The 25804-nt window shown below is 39.8% G+C and overlaps 1 pseudogene; it reads left to right on the top strand.

Moving 5' to 3' along the window:
• Positions 1-11715: 11715 nt before the first annotated feature.
• Positions 11716-23594, top strand: LOC103017140 (rho GTPase-activating protein 20-like; annotated as a pseudogene).
• Positions 23595-25804: the final 2210 nt, after the last annotated feature.

Below are 25804 nucleotides of genomic sequence, written 5' to 3'. Positions count from 1 at the left end.
CATCTCACTCTAATTTTTCTTTGTAGTACCTACCAGAGTCTGGCATTAAGAGTTATTGGTGAGACTCTGTTTAATTTCTGTCTCCCCAATTTAAATCTAGGTTTTGTGAGAGAGCTGGGCCAGAGTCCCTTTTGCTCCCTGCTGCCCAGACCTAAACAAGTGCCTTTCTTTCAGTACAGGTTCAAACACTCTCTGTTGAATGAAGTAAAAGAAAGAGAGACTATTTTAGATTATTCCTTTCTTCCTTCATCCACAGCAGAAAATTATTTCATAAAATGTCTTGAATTCCTCCAATGTGCCAATGCCTGTGAGGATTAAATGATAAATCAAAAATAGACTCATTCCTTGAGATCCTTAGAGTCCAGTGGGGAATAAAAGATATGTATTCAGATAACTATCACAGGAGCCTTACAAGGGAAACCACAAACTTCACTATATGATCAAATTTCAGTCCTCCACCGTTGTCAAAGGAAAGAGACCGTCCCTGTGAGAAGAGGTTAGGGGGCCTCGCTGCTCAGAGGCTGGGAGTCAGCTGGATTTGAATCCTTTAGTTGCACTGTGGCTGCTTGGTTTCACGGCACCTAAACTATCTGTGCGTCAGCCTCCTCAACTGTACAGCGGTCAGTTCTCAAGTGGAAAGAGAAAGGTGTCTTTACATAAAATGTTCTTAGCAGATTACTGTAGGTTCCCTAACACTGAAGAAGATACACAGATGGCAAATAAGCACATGAAAAGATGTTCAGCATCATTAACTATTAGGGAAATGCAAATTAAATCCACAATGAGATGGCACTACACAGCTATCAGAATGCCCAAGATAAAAAATGACACCACCAAATGCTTGTGTGGACTTGGAGAAACAATCATTCATACAGTGCTGGTGAGAATGTGAAATGGTACAGCCACTCCGGAAAACAATTTGACAGTTTCCTAAAAAACAGAAGATACGACTACCATACAACCAGACATTTGCACTCCTGGGCATTTAGCCTAGAGAAATGGATACTTATGTTGACACAGAAATGTGTACACAAATGTTTGTTGCAGCTTTATTTGTAACAGCCCAACACTGAAGACAACCTGGGCCTTCCTTAACAGTTGGTTAAGCAAACTGTGACACATCATTATCATGGACTACTACCAAGAGTTACAAAGAAATGAACTATTAATACCTGCAGCAATCCGGATGAATCTCCCACTATGCTGAGTGGAAAAGAGAGAATCCCAAAGTGTTACATACTGTATGATCCCACTGATACAACATTCTTGAAAATGGCAAAATTAAAGAAATTGAGAAAGATGAATGGTTGCCAAGGATTAAAGAGGTGGTAGAAGTGGGAGGGAAGTCTATGTGGCTGTAAACGGGCAATATAAAGGATCCCTGAGGTGATGGAAATGTGCCGTATCTTGACGGTTTCAATGTTAATATACTAGTTGTGATATTGTACTATAGTTTAGAGAGATATTACCATTGGGGGAACCTGGGTAAAAGGTTATAGACTCTCTCTGTATTATTTCTTACAGCTACATGGGAATCTACAGTTATTTCAAAATAAAAAAAATTAATTAAAAAAAAGAAAAGATGGAGACAAAGTCAGGGAAACAAGTATGGCAGTTTGTCAGTTACGGCATGGCCTCAGAATTGACATCATAATGGCAAGTGATCTTGACTACTACAGAATCCTCAGGCTTCATGGATTTGTTCACCGTACTCTGCCAAGTGCTGTAGACATCCTCAAGTTTCAGTGCCAAGAACTGGAGAAAAAAGGATGTTTATGTCAATCAAAGAGCACTTGGAGCTTTCTGGTGGTCATTCAAGGCTTCACTGCATCAGGTAGCCTTTTAATATACTATTTTTGACCATCAAAACAGACTGGTGGTCACAGGAGGTGTTTTGTTTTGTTTCCTCTAAGACATGTGAACTAATTTTTAACTTCAGCACTGGTTTCCTGAAAAGCTGCTGGTGTTCATAAGATTCAGTGCTGCTGAACACAGGTGAGCGGCTTTACATTCTCGGGGCAGAGAGGGTATGGGGGGAACACTTTTTTGGCTCCACAAGGGAGAATTTTCTGTAGAACTATGAAAACTTCTGCTCTATCTATCAGAGTCTTTATGTTCTGTTCAGTTTAGTTGTTTTACCTATTATGACCAGAGAGTTCTGTTAGAGCTTAGTCATAGCTCAACCAAATAATAGCTAAGCACTGCTTTGTATTTAGAAACTTTTTGATGTTTCCAGTATTATTTGCTGATCTTTGAGAATTTTCCCCAAAATCTGAATATGGATTTATATAAGATTGGGGTCAATTTTCCAGAATCCTCCATTATCTAAATTTTTATGTTAACATGACACCAAATTGTAGTTACGTCTTTGCAAATCTCCATATCATTTTATTTTATCTATATTAGGCCACAAATGGTCCTATTTTGGGTGGTTGTTGGCTGTTTTTTGTTGCTGTTGTTGGTTTTTACCATGTTGTAATCCTCTCTACCTTTGGCCTCTCGGTTCTCCTCTTCCTAACAGTTCGTGCCCGGCTTTGCTGCTTTCCCTGTTTCCCCACCTCTGAGAGTCCACGTGCGCCAGGCTTTGTTCCTGAAACTGTTCTCTGCCCATATCAACTCCCTAAGTAACCTAATTTCTTTCAATAACTTTCAATAACTTACTGACTCCTGAATTTGAGCTGTGAAGCCCTATTTGGGAGATTGAGGCTAATGTTTAGAGTTGTGTCCACCTTGACATTTAACATACACTCCATCATATATTTGACCAGAGACTAGTTTGAGGTTTTGCAGGAGAAGCCCTTCCGTTGAGGTGGACACCCACAGTGAGAATACTACATCATCTGAGGGAGCCAATCATACCCTGCTGATCCAGAGCCCCGTAGAACTCAAAAGAGGCTGGAGAAGGCAGAAGCGGCCCCTCTTCTTATTCAGTGATTTGATGCTTATGTCTAATACCAAGTGCATATACATTACATGCTTTCCCGCTTATCCTACAGTTCCACGTTCGCTAACCCTTACTGTAAGAAAATATGACAGGCAGTGTCTCTCTTGCCTGGGGCTTACAGACAGGTGATAAAAATAAGAGGGGGAGATTACAGATTGTGATTCGTGCTTCTGATACAAAGTCGCTACGGTACCATGTAGAAGATGGGAGCATATTACAGAGGGGTTGACCAGGACCATGCAGAAGATGGGAGCATATTACAGAGGGGTTGACCAGGACCATGTAGAGGATGGGAGCATATTACAGAGGGGTTGACCAGGACCATGCAGAAGATGGGAGCATATTACAGAGGGGTTGACCAGGACCATGTAGAAGATGGGAGCATATTACAGAGGGGTTGACCAGGACCATGCAGAAGATGGGAGCATATTACAGAGGGGTTGACCAGGACCATGTAGAAGATGGGAGCATATTACAGAGGGGTTGACCAGGACCATGCAGAAGATGGGAGCATATTACAGAGGGGTTGACCAGGACCATGCAGAAGATGGGAGCATATTACAGAGGGGTTGTCCAGGACCATGCAGAAGATGGGAGCATATTACAGAGGGGTTGACCAGGACCATGCAGAAGATGGGAGCATATTACAGAGGGGTTGACCAGGACCATGCAGAAGATGGGAGCATATTACAGAGGGGTTGACCAGGACCATGCAGAAGATGAGAGCATATTACAGAGGGGTTGACCAGGACCATGTAGAAGATGGGAGCATATTACAGAGGGGTTGATCAGGACCATGTAGAAGATGGGAGCATATTACAGAGGGGTTGACCAGGACCATGCAGAAGATGGGAGCATATTACAGAGGGGTTGTCCAGGACCATGCAGAAGATGGGAGCATATTACAGAGGGGTTGACCAGGACCATGCAGAAGATGGGAGCATATTACAGAGGGGTTGACCAGGACCATGTAGAAGATGGGAGCATATTACAGAGGGGTTGACCAGGACCATGCAGAAGATGGGAGCATATTACAGAGGGGTTGACCAGGAGGGCTTCTCAGGGTGGCAGCCTCTAAGCTGGACCTGTTGGGGAGAAGCAGCCACCGTTTCTAGCCAAGGCGGCCAGGCCTTCTAGGCTGAGGAAGCAGCAGGCGTAAGTGGGTGCAGCTTAGCCCCCTGGAGGGAGGACTTCAGGGAAAGCCAGTGTGACTGGAGCCTAAGGTGGGGGGCACGATATTAGATATGATACTGGAGTCAGGGGTCCAGCCACACAGGGTCTCCACAGGCCATAGTAAGGGGCTGAAATACTATGCTGAAGGGTGTTTAACTAGGACAGTAACCATATCTCGTTTATATTTTTAGCAAAATTTTCTGACTATTGGTAGATGATGGATTTTTGGGTAAGCAAGAGTGGAAGCAGGGTGACTAGGGGAGGCAACAGTCCCGATGAATAGTAACAAGGGCTCCATTTGGGGGTTGGCAGTGAAAATGAAAGATTCAGCCAGACAGATTTGGAATGTATGTTGGAGACAGAATCAACTGGGTGCACTTTCCTCTCAACCCTGAATACAAATGCAACCAATACCATAGACTTGGTGGCTTAAACAACAGACATGTATTTCCTTATAGTTCTGGAGGCTGGAAATCTGAGATCAGGTACCAGTATGGTGAGGTTCTAGTGAGAGCTCTCTTCCTGGCTTGCAGATGGCTGTCTTCTCACTGTATGTTCACGTGGCGTTTCCTAACTGCGTGAATGTGGGGAGAGAGAAAGAAATCTCTCTCCCTCCTCAAACAAGCCCACCAATCCTACTGGATTAGAATCTTACCCTTATGACCTCATAAGCCTTAATTACATCCTAAAAGCTCTATCTCCAAATACAGTCGTATTGGCAGTGAGGGCTTCGGTGTATGAAGGTGTCAGCAGGGAGAGGGAGAGACACAGTTCTTCCACGGCAATGACTAGCAGTACTGAGTGCTGCCACCTTGTATGAGTTTTCACCACAATTTTTAGAAAACCACCTACAAGATCATTCCCATAAGAACATTTAGGTATATTCATGATCATTATTAATATGAAAAATTTGTTTTTTCTTTTTCCAGAAAGAAACAACAATTAAAAAGAAATAGCCTCCTGTGATATCTCTTCTCTGTCATGCCTCATCCTTGATGGAGGATTGTGTTATGCCCTGAATCAGTCCGTGCAAATTAATAATCTGAGTTTAGCACCTAGTTTTTCCACTTAGCCATAAAAAGGGGTGGGGGGACTGAAGTTCCCTTCTACCTCAGCTCATCTTCAGACTTCAGTTGAAAACTCATCTTTAGGTTGATGCTATAGAAATCAACACAAATGGAATAAATAGTTGACTAACTGCTACCTATGTATTTGGTCAGAGTAAGTAAATTTTAGCTTGTATGTAATAATAAGCGTAAATGTTTATTTCTTGCCAAAGAAATTATATTTCTCCAGTTGTGTGGGATGTTAATATTCAGTGAAAATTATTTTGAGATTTTTGTCATTTTCTTTTGTACTACATACATTAGAAACTTCTGTTCTCAAGAATTAAACTCAGATGAAACCTTCACTATCACTTTTGATATTCATTAGAATGCTTAGTAAGTTATTTTTCAAATAAAATTATTACTTTTGTTTTTTAGAACAGGATCTGCTTTATAAATATTAAGATATTAATACTAGTAGAGGCCCATGAAGAATTTACAAATGGGAAGGGACTGTACCTAGTTCACTGTCTTTAGACATCACTATCCTCTCATATTTAGTTATTGAAGAATACAGAAACAATGAAAAATGAATTTTATTTCGGTCAAAAGATGACGATTACTATTAACTTATCAGTGAGATGACAGATACTTACAGAATATACCACAACCCCTCCTCCTAAGCATCTAAGGGAACACCCCTGTGTTAGAAGAAATCTCCCTAGAATCCTATAAATTTCACAAACCATTGGGGCTTACCCCCTAGCATAAGACTGAGGTAAAGGAAAGGAGAGGGGTATCCATAGTAAAGGATACACAATAGAAATTAAAACTGCAGTCCTCCTCTCCCTTCTCCTCAAGTCAGTTTACATTAGATTCGTTCTTTCTAACTTCTACTGAGAAAATCTCACTGAGTTGTGACTGAGTGTGAAGAAACACCGTGAGACCCTAGGAGAATCCACTGTAGTATAAAGCTTTGTTGTGATACAGTTTGAACATTTCCAAGCTAGCATCTAGCTTTGTTGGTGTAGTATCATGAGATTTATCATCTCACTCCAAAAATAAAAGAATAATCCCATCAGAAAGCCTGGTGGCTCTGGGGGAAGAGATGAGGTTCAGGATAGGAAAGAGGAGGAGGGTTCTTCAGGGAGCTACAGGTCAACACCCATGAAGGCCAAGTGGTTACGAGCGCAGGCTCATGAGTTAGGTTGTCTGGGTTCAAACCCTGTTTCTGTTGCTTTTGGCAACAGAAAACTCTGTGAGTTTCCTCATCTGTAAAATGGGGCTAATAAAGACTACCTGATGTAGTTTACAATTAAATGAAATAATGTTTATAAAATATTTAGAACAGTGCTTGGCATATGGTAAGTGCTCAATGTTACAGGAGAGTCGAAACCATGCTCTGGACTTTTGGATAACTCCTTGGTTTGGTTTCAAGGGAGTGGATAATCTTGGCACTGTATTTCACTAAGAAGAGAATTATTCAAATGACTTTTTCCAGGTCAGTGTATTTGGAAGTTTCCGCACAGTACCTTGGGTGTCAATACACATAGATATCTACATCAGAAAAAAAAATCTATAAAATCCAGCAGATATGTGTCTATCTTTCCCATTCGCCATATAGTTGTAGCTTGATAATGCCTTTAGAATTACTGTGTAGAAAAATAATTTTATCTGATAATTGTGTTTCAAAGAAATCTTCAAATACACAGACATAGGGGAAAATGCTGAAATTAACTGACTACATAATTGCAAAGAAATAAAGCCATACTATAAAAACACAACTTAGGAAGAGAGAAGAGAGTCCAGCTCCTTCTTTTTAAAGTATCCCTCCTCCAATATGGAAAAAGCATTAAGGTGCTGATGACCAGCCCATTTGCCCTCTCAGAATTCTCAGTCTATCTCTTTCTTGCTTGAGCTGTGTTTTATATATATATATATTTTTTTTTTTTTTCTTTTTTTGGCTGCATTGGGTCTTCGTTGCTGTGCCTGGGCTTTCTCTAGTTGCAGCGCTACTCTTCGCTGCGGTGCACGGGCTTATCATTGTGGTGGCTTCTCTTGTTGCGGAGCATGGGGTCTAGGTGCGCGGGCTCCAGTAGTTGTGGCACGCAGCTCAGTAGTTGTGGCATGCAGGCTCAGTAGTTGTGGCTCACGGGCTTAGTTGCTACGTGGCATGTGGGATCTTCCCAGACCAGGGCTCGAACCTGTGTCCCCTGCATTGGCAGGCGGATTTTTAACCACTGCACCACCAGGGAAGTCCCAAGCTGTTATATTTTGTGTGCCACAAATCCTTCCTGTTTTACTGAAATGCTTTCTACTAGCTTCATGTTATATAAAGGAATGGAAATAAACTATAATTAGGGGTTTGTGTTCTACATGTGCTTTACTTTGTCATTACCTGAAATACAAGCTTTGCCTTTAGAATATGGATAATAATTTAACAATAATTATTTACTCACCTGTTTAAATTTTTTTAATTTATAGCAATTTTTCTTGCTTCTTTTTTGCAGTCTGTAACTATAACAGTAACAAATTCAGACACAGCGAATGATGTTATCAACATGTCACTTTCAAAGCTAGGAATAACTGTAAGTTACCTGCAAGTTATTTTTAGTTAAAAACCAACTTTGATTTTTGAGATTCGTGTGTTTGTGTGTGTGTGTGTGTGATGTACCTACCATCATAAGACAGCTGATTATTACAGATAATGTAAGTCATATTTGGTGCCCCTAAATTCAGAAGTTGAAGGCAGCAAAGCTCTGTTACTGGCCTATACATGAGTGTTGTATTCCCATTTTAAATTCTGTGTGAATTGTAAGTCATAGCATAATGAAATCGGGTTATAATTTTAGAGTGCTATGAAAACATGCACTTTACTGTATATATTATATACCTAGACAATAAAATATTTATAAGATTCTAAATATTTCCTCCTCTACTGGACTGTTCTTTCTGTATCTTCTTTCCTGATTCCTCCCATCCCATCCCCATTTACCCTGATTGCCACCTGAGGACTCAATCTCAGCATGAGAAATCCTAACTGATATCTTTTGTTGTAAATTTGACATAAAGACCACCTGGCTAGAAGCTAAATCCCCTTGATGCAGGTCCTGAGAATGAGATAGCTAATGCCTCTTGTGAGCTGGTAAAGAAGACAAGTTCTGAATAAAACCATGGATCTGGGGGCATTTGTGTACACATCACTTTCATCTTGTTTCGCTTTCAAGTGTCTGTTCTCCTTTATGTTTTGACAGGACTGTTATGGCTTGTTGAAAATTTTTTGGTGAAAGAGATGGCTATGTTTGGGGATGAGGGTGCATAAGGGAAAAGAGAGGGAAAGGGACATTCAGATGGACAGAACTGAAGAAAGCACGTGTAAAGCATGGCTCCCTATATAAAATTATATATAAATATATATAATTTATATATATAAGTAGATATAATGTGAATATATATATTTATAAATGTGAAAATGTCTTGATATTGTGATATGACATAATGACAATATTTGTATTTAAGTTTTGTCTGACTCAATGGTATAATAAAGCCCCTTAAAAACTCAGGTCAGCCAGAATTTGGTACAAGAAATCAATGATTTCTGTAAAAATTGAATTTAATAATACACTTTAGATAAAATTGAATTTATATGCACTGAGTAAAGCACCCCTCTGCATTGATTTCTAACCTATTTGATATATATGTCCTGAATAAGAATTAAATCTTAGAAGAAAATGGTTTTAGGGATAAGGTTGGGGAGATTAATGTTAGAGCTCATTTTATTTCATTTTGTAATTTTCCTTTGCTTAAAGTGATCAATCTCACCAGACAAGAAAAAACTTCTATTTTAATGAAGAATTGGGGTTATATGCCTATACACGTGTTCCTGATTTAAGGGATTCCAACATAAGTTTTTCCAATCTTTACCTTAAAAGAGAAGATTTTTATTAGCTCTCACTTCTTATTTGCAATACAATTTTGAGCAGATTTAGCCGTGTGTGTGTGTGTGTGTGTGTCTGTGAGTGAGACTGCTTCCATACCGGGACCCTGCCTCTTTCACAGCAAGGCCATGATTTTTAATCAGGAGTCAAGGGCAAGCATACATAGTACCTATCACCAACAACTCTATTTCAAGCATTTCCTCTCCTGGAGGTCTCTTTAATTCAGCAGTCTTTATAATTTAGACTTGTTTCAAATGGGATATCCAGTATTCCTAGGCAGTGATTCTGCTGGGAGTTAATGGTTTTCTGCATCTGACTTAATCGCTAGGTTAAGAGTCCTTGTCCCTTCTTTCCCTTGAGTGGCGCTTGTCTGCATCAAAGCCAGTGGGCTGAATTAACTCTGCCATCTACTCAAGGCCTCTTGGGCATTTGTCTCCTTTTGCTCATGGTTGCTGAGCTAATGATGCCTTTCTTTTTTAAAAAAAAAATATTTTTTGATTGATTTGGCTGCACTGGGTCTTAGTTACGGCACATGGGATCTTTGGTGCAGCATGAGGGATCTTTAGTTGCAGCATGCAGGATCTTTTTAGTTGCGGCATGCGGGAATCTTACTTGCAGCATGCAGGCTCTTAGTTGCGGCATGTGGGATCCAGTTCCCTGACCAGGGATTGAACCTGGACCCCCTGCATTAGAAGCGCGGAGTGCTTGCTAACCACTGGACCACCAGGGAAGTCCCTAACGATGCCTTTCAAGTTTTAATTTGCTCAGAAATAGTCATGGCAGAGTATGTGACTCTCTGGAAAACATGCTTGCCTGGGCAGGGACATTTGAAGGCAAAAGCCAACAGTCTCCAGGGAGTCTGGAGACAGCAGAAAGCAGGACTCCTCCAGCGTGAAGGAGCATTAACATGACTTTTTTATGCCATGGGCCGCCCACAAAGTGAGGGGCTGACTGCATGTGGTTCCGTAGATCCCCACCCTTTATCAAAAAGGACAAGAATCTCAGACAGTCCATTGGAGGCTGTGAGAGGGACAGGGGTTACTGAAATCAGCGCTGTTAACTCAAAAATTGTAGCCACCCCTGTGGACCAAATAGCATTTATACTAGCCCAAATCCTTTCTTTTTGGAAGTACAGAAATGCTAAGGAAATGTGTTCTTCAAGTACCTACTGGGAAGATTTGCTGTGACACATGGTTCTTTTTGTCTCCAAGGGCTCTGAGAAAGATTACCAGCTGTGGGTCAGTTCTGGCAAGAAAGAGGCCTCATACCTACTCACTGGTTAAGTGTCAGGGAAAACCTAAGATGGGGATGATTGGGTTCAAAATTGTGACCCTAAAGTCTCAAAGTAATGGTTGATCAGTCTTAAGCTTAAATACCCTTAAAAGTGAAAATACCATGCAATATTTATTCATTCATTTATTAAAGAATTGCCAGCACTTACTCTATCCCAAGCACTGATAACATCTTTTCATTCAGCAACTTATGGTCTAGTTGGGGAGAGAAATGTGAATTTTTCTTCTTTGCTTTTTTCACTTGACAAACAGAGTTATCTTGAAGATATTTATTTACTTACTCTTTACTTACTTACTTAGGTATGAAAGCAACACAAAACTGGAATTTCTTTTTCTCATACATTATTTTTCATATTCCAGTCTTGAAGTCCTCTGTTCCATTTCCTAACTACTAAATAGTCTCCATTTTGTGAGAATCTTCTAAAATCCAGCCATGCCTCTGAACCCAAGTACATTTATTTAATACCTGCTCTGTGCCCACAACTTTTCTCAGCATCATAAAGAAAATGAGATAATCACACTCAGACTCTTCAAGTCTTCACTGACTAAACCACCTGTACTTTGCTGTTTCTCAAGGTGAGTTTACCAGCATTGCTCTTGAGGTTTTTGATAAACAGATTACACCTTTCCTAAAATAGTTACTGTATCAAGTTAGCTAGAAATAATAATACATACTCTTGGATTAGCAAATCTGTTCAGTGTAGTCAGTGAAAAAAGAGGGATTAAAACAAGGGAAAGGACAAAATCTGTAGCAGAACTTGCAATATAGTAAAGGTGACAATGATTTCTGCTAGAAAACTTAGAGCATTCCCTCTTACATTCAGTATCTTTTTTTCTTTTTTAATCTGTTCAATAATCCTGTGAGGCTATTACTCTTTCAAGTGATCTGAAGAACGTTTTCAAGTGATCTGGAAAATCCAATCAACTGAGTTTTTTCTACAATATGTAGAGTCCCACTCTTAGAATACATGGAGTCACCAAGTACATAGCTGAGGACAAAATCCCCTCACCCATTTCATGTGTTTTTCTTTTTTAATGTTGACATCTTTGTAAAAGTCAGTCAGCAATAAAGTGAAAAAAATTGAATACTTAAATATATTTATTTTAATAAAATGCATTAATTTAAACAAAACCACATAGATGACAACTTTTAGGCTTCGAACAGCTTCACTCACCATGGCTGGCTCTAAGGACTCCTAAGAGCCTGTCATTCATGATGATACCTTAGCAGTCATTCTGAATGCATTTTAACATGCTCTCAATTCACAGTTATGGATTAGCTCCTGGTTATCCTGGTGATTTGGTTGTATTTTATTGCTGTCATGGAAGTTTCTTTGACTTTAAAAGATGTAAGTCGCTGTGATACTTGTTCTGAACAAAGCACTGACATTGCATTTATGCCAGATGAAAAGCAAAAGCAAGAGCTCCCCAAGTTACATTCAATAATAAATCAGGGGACTTCCCTGGTGGCACAGTGGTTAAGAATATGCCTGCCAATGCAGGGGACACGGGTTTGAGCCCCTGGTCTGGGAAGATCCCACATGCCACGGAGCAACTAAGCCCATGCGCCACAACTACTGAGCCTGCGCTCTAGAGCCCGCGAGCCACAACTACTGAAGACCATGCACCTATAGCCGGTGGTCTGCAACAAGAGAAGCCACCACAATGAGAAGCCCACGCACCACAACGAAGAGTAGCCCCTGCTCGCCACAGCAATGAAGACACAACGCAGCCAAAAATAAATAAGTTTATAAAAAATAATAATAATAAATATAAATCAGAAATGAAAGAAAAGGAACTTTCATTCTATTCTTAAAAAATGAAATCCATGTCACAGCACAGGGTCTTTTAGAGTTCTATGGTGAGGAAGCAATTTAAAGCCTGAAAGAGTAAAACAAATCACTTGGCAGGTAACTCCCAGTGATTTCTGGTGTGGTTTTCCACTCCATAAACACTGTTTTGCACTTTGCTTCTGGGTTTCCACCACCATGCAGCCTTGCCTCTGATCACTGCCTCGCAGGACCCCCCTCAGAGGGGAGGCAGCAGTGGGAGGCAAACATAAAGGCAAACAACCCCACTGCTCTGGAACAGCTCTGGCTATTGAACTGACAAAAGGAAATGAAAAATCTGTTTGTTAAACTGACATGTGAGAGAACAGTGATCATAGCAATTCTTAACATACATAGTCCAATTATTTTTAATATATTAAGCACCAATGTTTTTAACTATACTTACTATTATTCTTATGAGTCTATGTGAGGGTAAGCATTTCAAAGGAGGAACGTAAGGCAAGTACTTTGCCTAAGATGTACAATCTAGTGAGTGTCAAGGCAGAAACTAGAAGGCCTTCAATATTCTCAGATGGAAACATAATGAAAGTCAACATTGTGCAATGCACTGACGGATATATACAATCCAAGCCAAGCAATGTGTCTAAAAACATTTTTCTCTGCTCTTTTGCTTGGGCACCTGCTTTCTGTAGGGTGTCCCCCATGACAGTGCACTTCATGCTCACTCAGGGGGCACAGCCTTCTCTACCCAGAAGGCCCAGAAGAACGGCAGCCACACCAGTGTGGTGCACTTGCTCACGGTAAGGTAGGTTTGATCGCGCCCATCACCATCAGCAGAATCTACATTTAGATTTTTCTCCATACAGGGCATGAACATCCCTATGGAATTAAGATGAGCCACTTCCAGCTACTGTGCTCCTGCAGCGGGGACCGTACGACTCCACCTCTCCTTCCGCCCTCCAGGAGGCCTGCCTCCTGAAGCAGGAGTCCCAAGAGATTCAAGCCCGGTTTATCGTGAAACCCAAGCACTCAGCCAGGATCCAAGCCAGGAATCAGTGGGGAAAGGTAAGCCCCTTCCCTTCCTGCAAGTGTCTTCTCTTGGCTCTTGTCTCTACTCCTGAAAGCAAACTCATGACATACAGCCGATTCTCCATGTACGGGCTGGGGGGGCAGTATAGGCAGGCACCAACACCCACCCAGAATCAAGCTCAGAGAAACCCCGAAGGTCTGAAATCAAGACCCAACTCACTTCTAGGAAAGTTATTTTTTTTTTTTTTAATTCCTCTGGGTAGACATCTCCCTTCTCTGTATCCCCAGAGCTCTCCCCACATATAATTATGTCTGTACACATCTGTGTGTCTTATTAGAACATGAGCTTCTTATGGCCTGGGAGCACATCTTCCCCATCCTAGGGTTTTGTCTAGCATCTCATGCCCTCACAGGAGGTGGTTAGATGACTGTATGGCTTAGATAAGACTTGGAATCTGTTCTGGGCTTAGGCTGAAGTGGCCATGGGGGTTCTGGTTAGAACTGAACTCTCAGTTCTACCCCCATAGCAACCTCACTTTCCACGTATGCTTCAGACCCAGGTTGCGACTGGAACTGGACTGAATATTTTCGGTTGGAGTTTTTTAAAATCTTCCCTCTTGCAATTATTTTTCCCCTACCATTCCAATATTGTCCCATCAATATTTCTTTCTCTGAATAAAATGTGTTATTAATTTGGGAAGTATTTGGGCCAGAATAGAATTTCTACTTAAAGTATTTTTATTGTTATGATTATTATTCTATAAACACAAAGTTTCAAAAATTTTATTTTTTAATATTCAAACCCTAATTTGAGCATGAGGAAACACTAACCTAAACCTTACCAAGACTGTTTAAGAAAGATGAGGTTATAAAGTTAGCTTGTTTAATAGTCCCCATATTTTTTCATGGCTATAGCATATACTTTTAATGGTCACAGAGGCAACACGAACTCTAATATCAAACAATGTACATTATGAAAGGTCCAACTAAGCCTGAAAATATCTTTGAGAAAGTATAGGACTCAGTGTCTATTTTGCTTTCTGTCTATGCTCATGGAGTAGCTGGATATATAGCTTTGTAGCAAGGGATAGAGCACTCTTTTTAAGAGCATTCTTATTAAAGCTGAACAATGAATGAATACATTTGGATAGTTTTAGAAATAATACAATCAGGTTAAGAGTAGGGAAACCAGGTCGCACAAAACAACTCAACCTATAGAAACATGTATCTTAAACATTTGTACATGTTAATGTAGAAGAATCTCCTCCTGGATGTAAGAATGTATTTGCTTTCTTCATTGTCTCCTTTTAAAATGATGGAGGTATGCATGTCAGGGCAGGAAGAGTCTAAGGTAGAGTGGTGGCATTCCTTCATGACTGCATATCTTCTGGAGGCTGCAAAAGCAAATGGAGAATGGGAGTGGGGTCTGCTTTGGTTGGGGGAGACCGATGTCTAGGCTGCCGTAGGCCCTCTGAGGGGGGAGATTACCTTTATCAAGGCTGCTACGAGCCATGTCTGTGTTGAGCAGTACATTACATTATGTAGTCCAATGAGGTGTAGGTAGCATCATTTATGTTAACTTTGAGAAACCGAAGCTCAAAGAGTTTTAAGTAACCTATCCAACTAAGTGGCAGAACAGGAGCCTTCTGGTTCTCTCATCCAGCACAAGTGTTTGGCCCACGTGAGTGGACATGGTGACGCACTCACTATGTCTCAGAAAAGACAAGTGGATGGGCATTTAAGGATATTTGGTAAAATGTTGCCCATCTGTTTATTTTTCTACAACTTGGCTCCTCTGTTGACTTTTTTTAGTTGGTTATTTAAGCAGGTTTTTTAAGCAAATGTTAAACGGGTTACTTAAGCAAGTATCAGGAAAACATTCATAGCTAGGCAGTAGAAACTTTGAACTTAGCTTTTCATTGCTGATCACTTATTTTTGAAAAGCCCTTTGTCAGCATTCCTTTGACAGGGGCTGTTGGGTGGTTAAAAATCACCTCTGGGTAGCTGGGTAGGATGTTACAGGAAGATGGCCACCTGGCATCTTACCATATAGCCAGCATTTAATGACTACTTCTCAAGGACCCTGACTGCAGAAAGTCATCTATGGAGCTGCTTGAGGGTTGTGGCCTACCAGAGAAGAGGTCCAGAGGATGGCTGAAAAGTGGGGTCAGGCAGGATGTGTCATGAAAGGCAGATCCTTTTGATGGGAGAAAAGTTGACCACGGTTGGGTACTCAGAAAGCCAAACAGGAAATCTAAGAGTGGGAAGAAGCCTACTACAAAAGTAAATGATTACCAAACTCTGCTTGATTTGAATACCAAATCTTTTTGGCTTTTAAAATGAGATTTGACACCTGAATCCACTGATAATACTTAACATCACAAAACTTGTATAATACAGGTTAAGTGACTCATGACACAGTGCAGAGGCAGTAGATAGCACTGTCTGGGGAATACTGTCACTCAGAGAATCAGCCCTGAGTCTAATCAAGCCTCTAGGTTTAACTACTGGTTTGCAGGATATGGTGAAGAAGAATACATTAACACCACAAGGATGCAATTAGCCAATTTCAGAATGTGGGAAATTCTATACAAGAAATGACTCAGTTTCTCTCTCTTCCAGCCACTGCAACGAACATGCTGTAAAATGTAAATGGTGGAAATCAGGTTAAATGAACTAAACTACTATTAGTAATAATCTCTCTTCTTCCTTAGGTTCAGGCCAGAAGACAGTTAAGAGGAGTTCAGTCAAAAACTGGGCCTTCTGGCGGAGCTCCAGCACTCGTGAGGACAACCAGTGCCCAGCTCCACCACCCACAAAGCCAAAACAGCTCTTTGGAGTTTCTCTCGAGGATGTGTGAGATAATGACCACCCGCCCACCCCGATTCTGGTAGGTCCCATCTTGGTCTTCTGTAGCCCTCCTGAGGAGGGGAGCTCTGAGAGGGCAAGTGTTCTCATCCAAATCTATCCTCAAGTGGAGAAGTCATTAGACAGCCCCTGGCTTTGACTGAGTTTTATTAATATTACTTCAAAGAATAAGATCTGATTTAGGTACTGCAGAGTCATAAGGCAAATACAACAGGAAAAGATACTCTTGTCCATTCCACTGGCTTCAGCAAAGACCCATCTACACCTGCTCAGATCAATTAAAATGGGCTCCATGTGTATGAATCTGAGAGTCCACCTCACCCTCATATTCTCTCCTCATCTCCTTCCTTGGACTCCACACTCAGTCTCAAGTCTCCTTCAGCTGAGTTTACTCAATCTTATGACTCAAAATATCTCACATAGATTTCATTTGTAATTCAAGTGCTTAAGCATAAAGACTCATCCCCTGGCAAATATGAGTCATTTAATCCTGACAGACTGCATCAGATGAAAGTCAGAGTTTGACCTGTGTTATCTCAAATTAGCGTACTGAATTGTCAGCGCTCTCCAAGCACTATACCACATGCAGGGAATCTCATGCTATATGTGAAGAAATTTATCACACTACTGATAGTTACATGCTAGCTACTACCCCAGTTCCTTGCACTTTTCACAGCAAATTTAGGGGGTAACTATGATTATCATCTTCCCCACTTCATAAATGAAAAACAAAAAAGCCTCAGTAAAGTATGTGCTGTGCCCCAAGTCATATAGCAGATGAGTAGCGTAACGGATTCCAGATTCCTTGGATTACCTGACTCCAATACCTGTTAACTCTTTACTCTGTAAGCAGAGGACATGAAGACACAGCAAAAGGAAATGAAAGACAGATGAGAAGGGAATCTGGTCAGAGAAGGAGGAGAGGGGTTTTGAGCCTGTTTTAAAACAGGGGAGGAAGTACAGGAAGTAGAAATGGGGTATACAGTCACTGAAAGGAGAATAAACAAATGGGAAATTAGTATGGCAAAAAGATTTCTACACTTCGTAAAGAGCATCTATAATAGGGAATAATGAGAAAGGAACAGTGAAGGAGGAGAGGGTGATTCTACAAAGGCCTCAAAGCAGAGAAGCTTGATTTAACAGTGTAAATTTACTAAAAAGGAAAATCTGATTAAACGAGTGTTTAAAATGTTTCAGTGTATGAATGTAAAATGGATTGTTGGGTAGAAAATATATTTGGAAACACTGAAAAAAAATTTCAAATGGACTTCAGTCCTTCCAGCTCCAGCACTGTACCCTCATACACCCCAGCTCTGTCAAAAAGGGGCAAGCCTGTGCTCCGGGCTTGCAGATAGGAAATGCCACATAGTTTTCTTTTCTTCCCTATAGCATATACTTTCCTTTATCAATCAAAAAGGGCCTCTCACAGAAGGCATATTCAGAAAATCAGCCAGTATAAAATCATGCAGAGCCCTAAAGGAGAAACTAAACTCTGGGGACAAAGCGAACTTGGATGATGAATCCATTCTTATGGTAGCATCCATCTTAAAGGTAGGGAAAGTTCTAGCATTATCCACACACAGAGTAACTCTGAAGCTATATGACTGGTCCTTCATCATGACTGCCCAGGAACCATAATAGGCATAATATAAAAACACTTGACAAAGTCAAAATTGAAGGAAGCTACTTTGGGTGTTAAAAGCCCCACAATGTTAGATATACTTCCTTTTTCATCACACAACGCCCTCCCCATCTTCATTCCTGAACACTCCATGCAAAAGAATAAAAATAATAAATTTCAAAACACACACTTACACATACAGAGTGTTTACCAAAACAAGCTTCCTGCTTTTGATGACTTCCTCGCCACCTTCCTAATGAAGGCAAGGTTCATATTAAAGAAAATTCATATTAAGCTTTTGGAAATAGTTACACAAGTTTACCACAGTAAGTAAACATTTGCCTTATGATGAATCAAAAAATGCTCAGTGAGGACACCTGATCCCTTCATCATCCTTCCTTCCCCTGTCTCTTAATGCCTTTTACTTTAAAATTAGTGTAGGGATGACTCGACCCTTTGTTCCTCCTTTTACCACCTTTGGCATCCTTTGTTGACATTTGTTGTTTAACCCACCACCCGTAGTTATAGTTACATGGTAACCAGCTCCTACCACATGCCTCTTCTTATAAATCTGACTTTTAAGGTGGGTGCAGCAGTCAAAATCAGTTTGGAATTCTGAAAATTCAATAGATTTATACAAAAATAGATTGAGTTTGAAATGATACAGCTAAATCACAAGTGTCTAGTTACATTTCTACCAGGGGAATAACAGAACAGAAAAATTTAATCAATCCATGTTGGTAATTGTTAGCAGCTCTGAACAAAAATATGTTAATGTAGTAATGAATGTAAACAGGTTATTAAAGTTAGCTTAGAAACTCAGTAACATTTGGTCTTTCCTTGTCCCCTATTAATGTCTGATTGTAATTCGATTATATGGTAAATAGGAACAGTTCAGAAATGACTTAGAGTTGACCCCTACTACACTAGCACCATAATAATGCACACTAGGTATGCAAATAGCAAGATGAGTATTGCCCTCTGTAAGGTGCACACATGGAACTGATGTGATTTTCTAGCAAAAGTTAGTAGGCTCTTGCCTATTTCCATGTTATAAGCACAGACTAGCAAGAGGGTAGCTACTCATGGGTACAGTTCCTAGACATTCACAATGTTTTCTCTTCCTAAAGTTGACTGATCTTGGTGGGGAATCAAACTTTGCAACCTTGGCTTTGATAATACCATGTGTCAAACTAAACAGAGAGTTGGTCTAAATCAGAAATGAATGTATCATCAGTACCACACTGAGTTTGCCATTAAACTATCTATAAACAGAGGTCCAACAGCAAATACCCCTGGCATATTCTGCACGTGTCATGTTCTGGCCTAACCACACTCAGCCTCACCAATGGACTCTACAGAACAGGGTCCAGGAAAGAGAGGAGACACACACTCCAAGTGCATGTAGTTTGGTACACATGAGGCAAAGGCCCTGCTGCACCCTCCCAGACTCCCAGAACCAGCCAAAGCTGGAGTGCTTCCTCTCTCCACGTATATTGGGGCCACTTCTTAGGAAACACAGTGAAAACCTAATGATCGTGAGTGGGTATTGTATACCAATAACACAGTAAAGGTACGAGAGGACTGAGACTTTGGCCATTGTCTCCACTGCTCTGTCCCCAGGACTCAAAAGAGTACCTGGCACAAACAGCAGCTCAATAAAAGTAACACTTACTAGATTATAATCATGACAGTTGCCTAGAAGCGTCTCCTGAACAAGCTACTATTAAGAGAAGTCGGGCTACATGTTAAGACCAGTGGAAGCAAGGTGTGCTTTTGAAACTAGCGAGGCAATGCAATAATTTCCCCTCAGTCTTACACAGAAGATTACGACTTCATAAATTTTAATAGGCCCAATTCTATGATATTAAGACTTGTTCATCAGCCCTCTAAAGTTATGAATTTTCCAGGCGTCCACTTAGGAAGCTTACATTTGCATATCTCTAGCCCTGATACTCAGAGGCCTGAAGTTGCAATATATCCAAATTTTCAATTTCCTTTTTTGGGAGGACGTGTTCCATTCAAGGAGTTGTAAGGGGTAACGTGTAGTTACCCACTGGGGATTTTGATATATTTCTAACACCTACTGCTTAAAAGTCTGCAGAACTGAACTTTTATATAGTTAAAAAAAGGAAGACTGAAGCTATTATTAGAGTAGTTTTTTTCCCAAGGAGCATACATACCTCAAGTCAGAAAGCCCAGTTCTCTCTTAATACGTGTGCAAGAGCATGCGGAGGTGTGTTTTTTGGTTATTTTTTTGTTTCAGAACTTTTTTTGCTTGAATTAAGAGCAAACACTGTGTCTAAAGTAAACAAGCAAAATGGGTATGTCCATTTCTTTTCAAGAAACTAATAGGATTTAGGATTTAGGATTTAGGATGAGTCACCAGACCTTGTCAGTTTGTGCTAGCGTGCTAACATGAGTAAGTTCCAGGTGATAGAAGGGGCTTTAGCGTCATTCTCACTACAGCCTAGACTACTTTTATGCTTCTAATTTTAGTTAGAGAAAATCCAAGCAATGCTTCTGGATGTGCAAGTCTGTGGATAATCAGAGCCAAGCTCTGTGTGGATCACAGTTTGTGTAGTTGAGAAGGAAGTGGGGACTGAACTGAATTTGTCAACTAAATGTTTTCTCTGTAATTTCTCCAACATATTTATCATAAAAATAATATATATTTTTTATCTGTGTAAGGATTTTCTTCGAAATATCCAAGGAAGTGTATTTTCAGCCAGTCTCTATGATAAATGGCTTGGTGTTACTGATCAAGGGAATGAGGAGGAGAAAATAACTGCAACCCAGAGGTAATCATGCAATACCCTTAGGAAAATATTAGCTTATAATTTACAGCTTTGTCCACTAAAATAATGACCAATGTCAAAGGGTTTCACTTGATCATACCCAGGAAGCCAGTTTACAAATAGATGCATGCCTTACGGTTGATATTGAATTCGTGTTTTTCTCCTCATCTTATTAATATGGAATCCTTGACCATTTTACACCTTCTGAATACATGGAACTGCTGGAGGTGAAATCCATTGGTCTAAAAAGAGATGCTAAAGGATCAATCTGCCAGTGGTATGATTTTAACTTTGTCAAACACATAACTAACCAGAGAAGTTCTTACCTGGTTCAGGAATTAAATTCAATGAAACATTTTTGTATGCATTCATTCCTGGAACTCTGTGAGAGTGGACTGTGTACATGGTATACAAAGTACTCTGTTCTCTTTGTCTTTGTCTTTCCACTTCCTAAGCAAAATGACTTGCTTTGTTTAGAAGTATATTTTTCTGTCTTTAGTCTTTTAGACCAGCTGCCAAAAGCAATGTAGTTCTCTCGTGATACCTTTTTGGAGTGTTCCGCAACATTCCTCATCCAATCAGATGACAGCTTACAATTTATCAGTGTGTATAGCCCCAAGCATTCTTTGCCTGCCTAATTCTGGCAGCTCAGAATTATAAAACAACTTCACAAAAAAGGTAATGAGATCTCTCATTTTTATGCCTTGTGGGGCAGAGTCCCCACTTTGAACCTGAAGTTTGCGGTATTAACTCTGATGGACCAGTTTTTCAAAGTGCACATTTTAATTGCATTCCCCTGGAGTGGCAGAGTCCTACTCTGGTGGGGTATGGGGAGGTGGGTTGTTAAGCCGGAAATTGAGAGCAGCTGAGTCACTTCTCCTTTCTCATCCAGGAGACTAAACAACAGAGAGATGAGAGTAGGATGATATGATAGAAAAGAACCTTGGGCTTTGGAGTCTGAGAGCCGAGGTTCAACTCTCAGCCTAATCACTACGGGATGTGTAAAGTTGGGCAAGGTTTCCAAGCCATGGTCGCATCACTGCACAGTGATGACAACACCTAGCTGCTCTGGTCACTGCTGGCAAATCCCAGGTGGCTTGGGCAATATGAGTAGCCATGGCTCCACACATACTGGCCTCGCTCTGCCAGTCGTGGCTCATTCAGAAAATTACTTGTCTACTAGTTTGCCTCCACTGCAGGATGAAGAAACTAGTAAAAGATCTCAGAACATCCTAATAGAGCCACAACGTGCCTAGTAAGAACACAGCTCTTCCCCAAGCTTACCCAGAGCAAGCATGAGGCAAGGCAATGCAGTCAGACAAACACATCACATGTTTTCTCTCCAGCTGCTTCCTTCCACAGAAATCTCTGCTTCCCACATTTCAGGTATTTCTTAAGTGAATTTCACAAGTTTTTGTGTATTGGATACTTTATAAATTTTCAGATATTATACATAAATTATCTCTCAGTAAAACTGGAAAAGTTCTTAAATAAAAATAAATATAATTTAATAAGAGAATATACATCTTTGCCCCAAATATCCTATGTGGGTTACCTGAAAATTATCCTAGTTTTAAGGATGTAACCATCATTACAAAAATGTTAGCTATTTAAATTTGGCCACAAATTATAATTTTAGCCCACTGATTAAAAGAATTTTAAAATCTGTGCCCTAAGTACTCTTGAAAGGATGTTATCTCATAGAGAAAACTAGTGTGTATATATATATATATATATATATATATATATATATATATATATATATTTATTTACTTACTTTAATCAAGTCTGAATTTTTCTCAGAATTATTCTGCATTTTTGTTAGAGCCAAGATCACATACGAAATGTGATTTATAACTATGCCATAAAATAACACCCCATTTTTTGCCCTTTTGTGTTACAGATTTCTTTTGTACAGTTTCTCACTGAAAACTGCCTCAAGATATCTGGAGAAGATATCACTTCCCTCTTTGAAGAGAGCTCAGTGAGTTGCGATACCAGTGCTATCACTGATAACAGTGAGAAGGCTGCAGGTACTGTGAATACTTAATTAGCTTTGATGACAAAGACAGCAAGGCTGCCAGGGGTCATGGGAGGTCCTTAGACTGTGCTGTCCTGGAGCCCAAAGCACATCCCAAGGGCAATGATTTCCATCTGCTCCAGGTCAGGGGAGGTTTCACACTGTTGTGGAACCAAAGAAAGGATAAGACAGGTCTGACTTCAAGAATTTGCTAGTACAGCATTAGGAGACATCACGGTATAATATAGCATTTGAGAATGTTTTCAAACAAAACTTTAAATGGGATGCATATATATCAGATGTGCTCTGGCTGAAACTAGAGTGAGGGGCCCAGAGCACTGCCTGGTTTATTCCTCTCTCTCTCCTTTTTCTGGTCAGTGGTCCCTGAGGTACCACAGGTTCCCAGCGCCTTTGAAATAGGTTGAAGAGAACCAGCACCATGGAGAAAACAAGGACTTGACTTAATGTCAAACAACCTTTCCAGACTATAACCTCATGTGCCTCTATTTACCAATGGCATTAACTTCGGCCAGTTATTCTAGCTCAGTTTCAGTTTCTTCATCTCTAAAATGTGAATAAAAATAATGTCTAAATCTAAGGATTGTTGTAAAGATTAAATAAGATCATGGATGTAAAATAAATTTGTAAAAAAGCAATGAACAGGGCTAGTAGAAGTTCCCAAGAGATTAGAGCTAGTGCTATTTGAGCCTATCTAATCACAATTAACTGGTAGCAGTCCATTTTATAAGGCAGCATTTAGATTCAGAACCTGAGGGCATGTATCATGAGTCCCTTCACATTTTTAACATTTCTTGGTTTTATGACATTTACCTCATTGCTTTGAGGAAATCTTTAGGAAAATCCATTTAATCAGGAATTTAGATGAGCCTAATATCTGAGAATATGCTTATACTAAGACAACTGTTTGTTTTTTATTTCATCAGTGACAACAAAACAACCTCTTGAATCCAAGCCAGTGAGAGTCATAGTGATTTACAAAAAGGCACAACTGCAGGATGACGCCAAGGCCCCATCTAGCATGGGTCCACCCAGCCACCTGTCTACAATATTCTAAGTCCCTGAAGATGATAATCTCCATAATCACACTTGACCCTTCCTTTTGCTTTATTTAGCTACCTGTCTACAATTTTCTAAGTAACTGAAGATTAGCATCTCCATAGTTACACTTGACCCTTCCTTTTTCTTTATTTCCTATAATATCTCACTTGAGAACTCTTTTTACAAAACATTTGCATGATTTTGTTGAGTCTGGATTAAATCCTCAGATCCTATCCAGAAATAAATGAATTTCTTGGCAGAAGAATGAACATGAGGCACCTTAAACCAAGAAAACCACTTTAGATCACTGAATGAAAAATAAGACCTTCCAAGGGCCCAGCTCATCCCATTTGAGTTTTTCTTTTTCTTGATCCCATATATGCCTGTTTGAGAAAATCTACCCACAAAGTATCTCTTCTATCTTCTATTTCTACCATATTATACTATAGTTTTTGTATTGTATTGTACATTTTTATATTGATACAATAAAAATGGGTTAGATAACCATTTTATTTGCTTATGATTCATATTAACACTTTGGTGGAGGCTCATCTGGCAGTGTGGGTGTCAATTAAGATCACTTATGCACCTACAGTCAGTTGGCAGCTCAACTGGAGCTAACTTACGTGTCTGCTGGTTGCTGTTGGCTCTGGGTTGATCCCCATGTCTTCAACAAGCTGGCCAGCCTTCTTCATATGGTGGAAGAAGAGCTCCCAATAGCACGAGAGGATTTTCAAGAGTCAATGTAGGAGAGTACTCCACAAAAGACTACAAAGACAATGAGTTATTCATTATTTACTGAGGGCTATTACTGTAATCTACCACACGTGAAAATCATAACTCAGGACAGCATTACTACCACACACATCATTTTATTCATCAGCTTTTAACCGTCTGTTCTTTAGACCAGCACTTCCCAAGGGGTATTAGGAAGTGTGGTAGAAAATATCTTTGAAATAATCATTGATTTTTTCCTCAGATATTTCTTGCCTTTACCCTTCTCCCTGTCTTAAGCTGTCTTAAGAGACAGATCATTTCCTCAGGGAACAGAAGTTACAGAAGAATCTGAGGAAAAGAGAGCTCTTTGTTGCTTATCAGTTTTGAAAGAGAAATAATAGGAGATAAAGAAAAGCTGAAAACAACTAATTTGTCAATTGTAACTCACAGAGGAAATTCTTGCCATGTGGAAATGGTCAGTAATGTTAGTTTTTCCCTCAGGATACTCAAGCATAATGTATCACTGAGAAAGTCAATTTATTAATTTTTAGAAAAGATCCTAGGAACTGATAAACTATAAAAGGATCCAATTGTCTAATGTAGAATGAACAAAAGGCAATTGGACTCTCTGATATTGGTCTTTACCATTGCTGGTAAGATTTGTGTAATCATCAATCAACCTGCACTTAGCATGTAATTAAGGTTAAACATTTTCAAAAGTAAAGCAAGATGGGACTTCCCTGGTGGTCCAGTGGGTAAGGCTCCGTCCCACTGCAGTGGGCCCAGGTTCAATCCCTGGTGGGGGAACTAGATCCCACATGCATGCCACAACTAAGAGTCCACATGCCTCAACTAAGAAGTCCGCATGCTGCAACTAAGAAGTCCACATGTTGCAACAAAGAGCCTGTGTGCCACAACTAAGACCCGGTGCAGCCAAAATAAATAAATAAACAATAAATTAATTAAAAAAAAAAAAGTAAAGCAAAGATGCTGAGGATGAAAATCTTATTTTATTCCAGAAAGAAAGCTATTCATAGGCTACCTTTATAAGAAAACTAATTCTCTTTATGGTGATTAATTACTATGATATATCGAATGGAATATATATATATACACATATACATATATACACATATATACATATATATACATATATATATATATATATATATATATATATATATATATTCAATTCTTTATTCCACAAAAGCAACATGTAAGAATTTGGGGGATGGAGTATATATTTGTATAAAAAACCATCTTTTTTCAAAAAGCATTGGGCGATGCCTTTCATATTTCTCTATAATTCTTTCCATGCTAGTCAAATGAGCCAATAAGTACTCTAAAGATCTGTAGTGAATGCTGACTCTATTTTCCATTTTTATGCTTTACATGTCCATAGCATAACTGGTGCTAGGAAGAAACTGATTTCTTTTTGGCCTTGGGTCTAAATGCCAGTATTCATTTGGTCGGCTACATCTTTCCAGGGAATGAAATCATTCCTTTGTC

Source organism: Balaenoptera acutorostrata, chromosome 5 (assembly GCF_949987535.1).
Source record: "Balaenoptera acutorostrata chromosome 5, mBalAcu1.1, whole genome shotgun sequence".
NCBI classification, from domain to species: domain Eukaryota; kingdom Metazoa; phylum Chordata; class Mammalia; order Artiodactyla; family Balaenopteridae; genus Balaenoptera; species Balaenoptera acutorostrata.
This window is presented reverse-complemented; position numbering and strand designations above follow the sequence as displayed.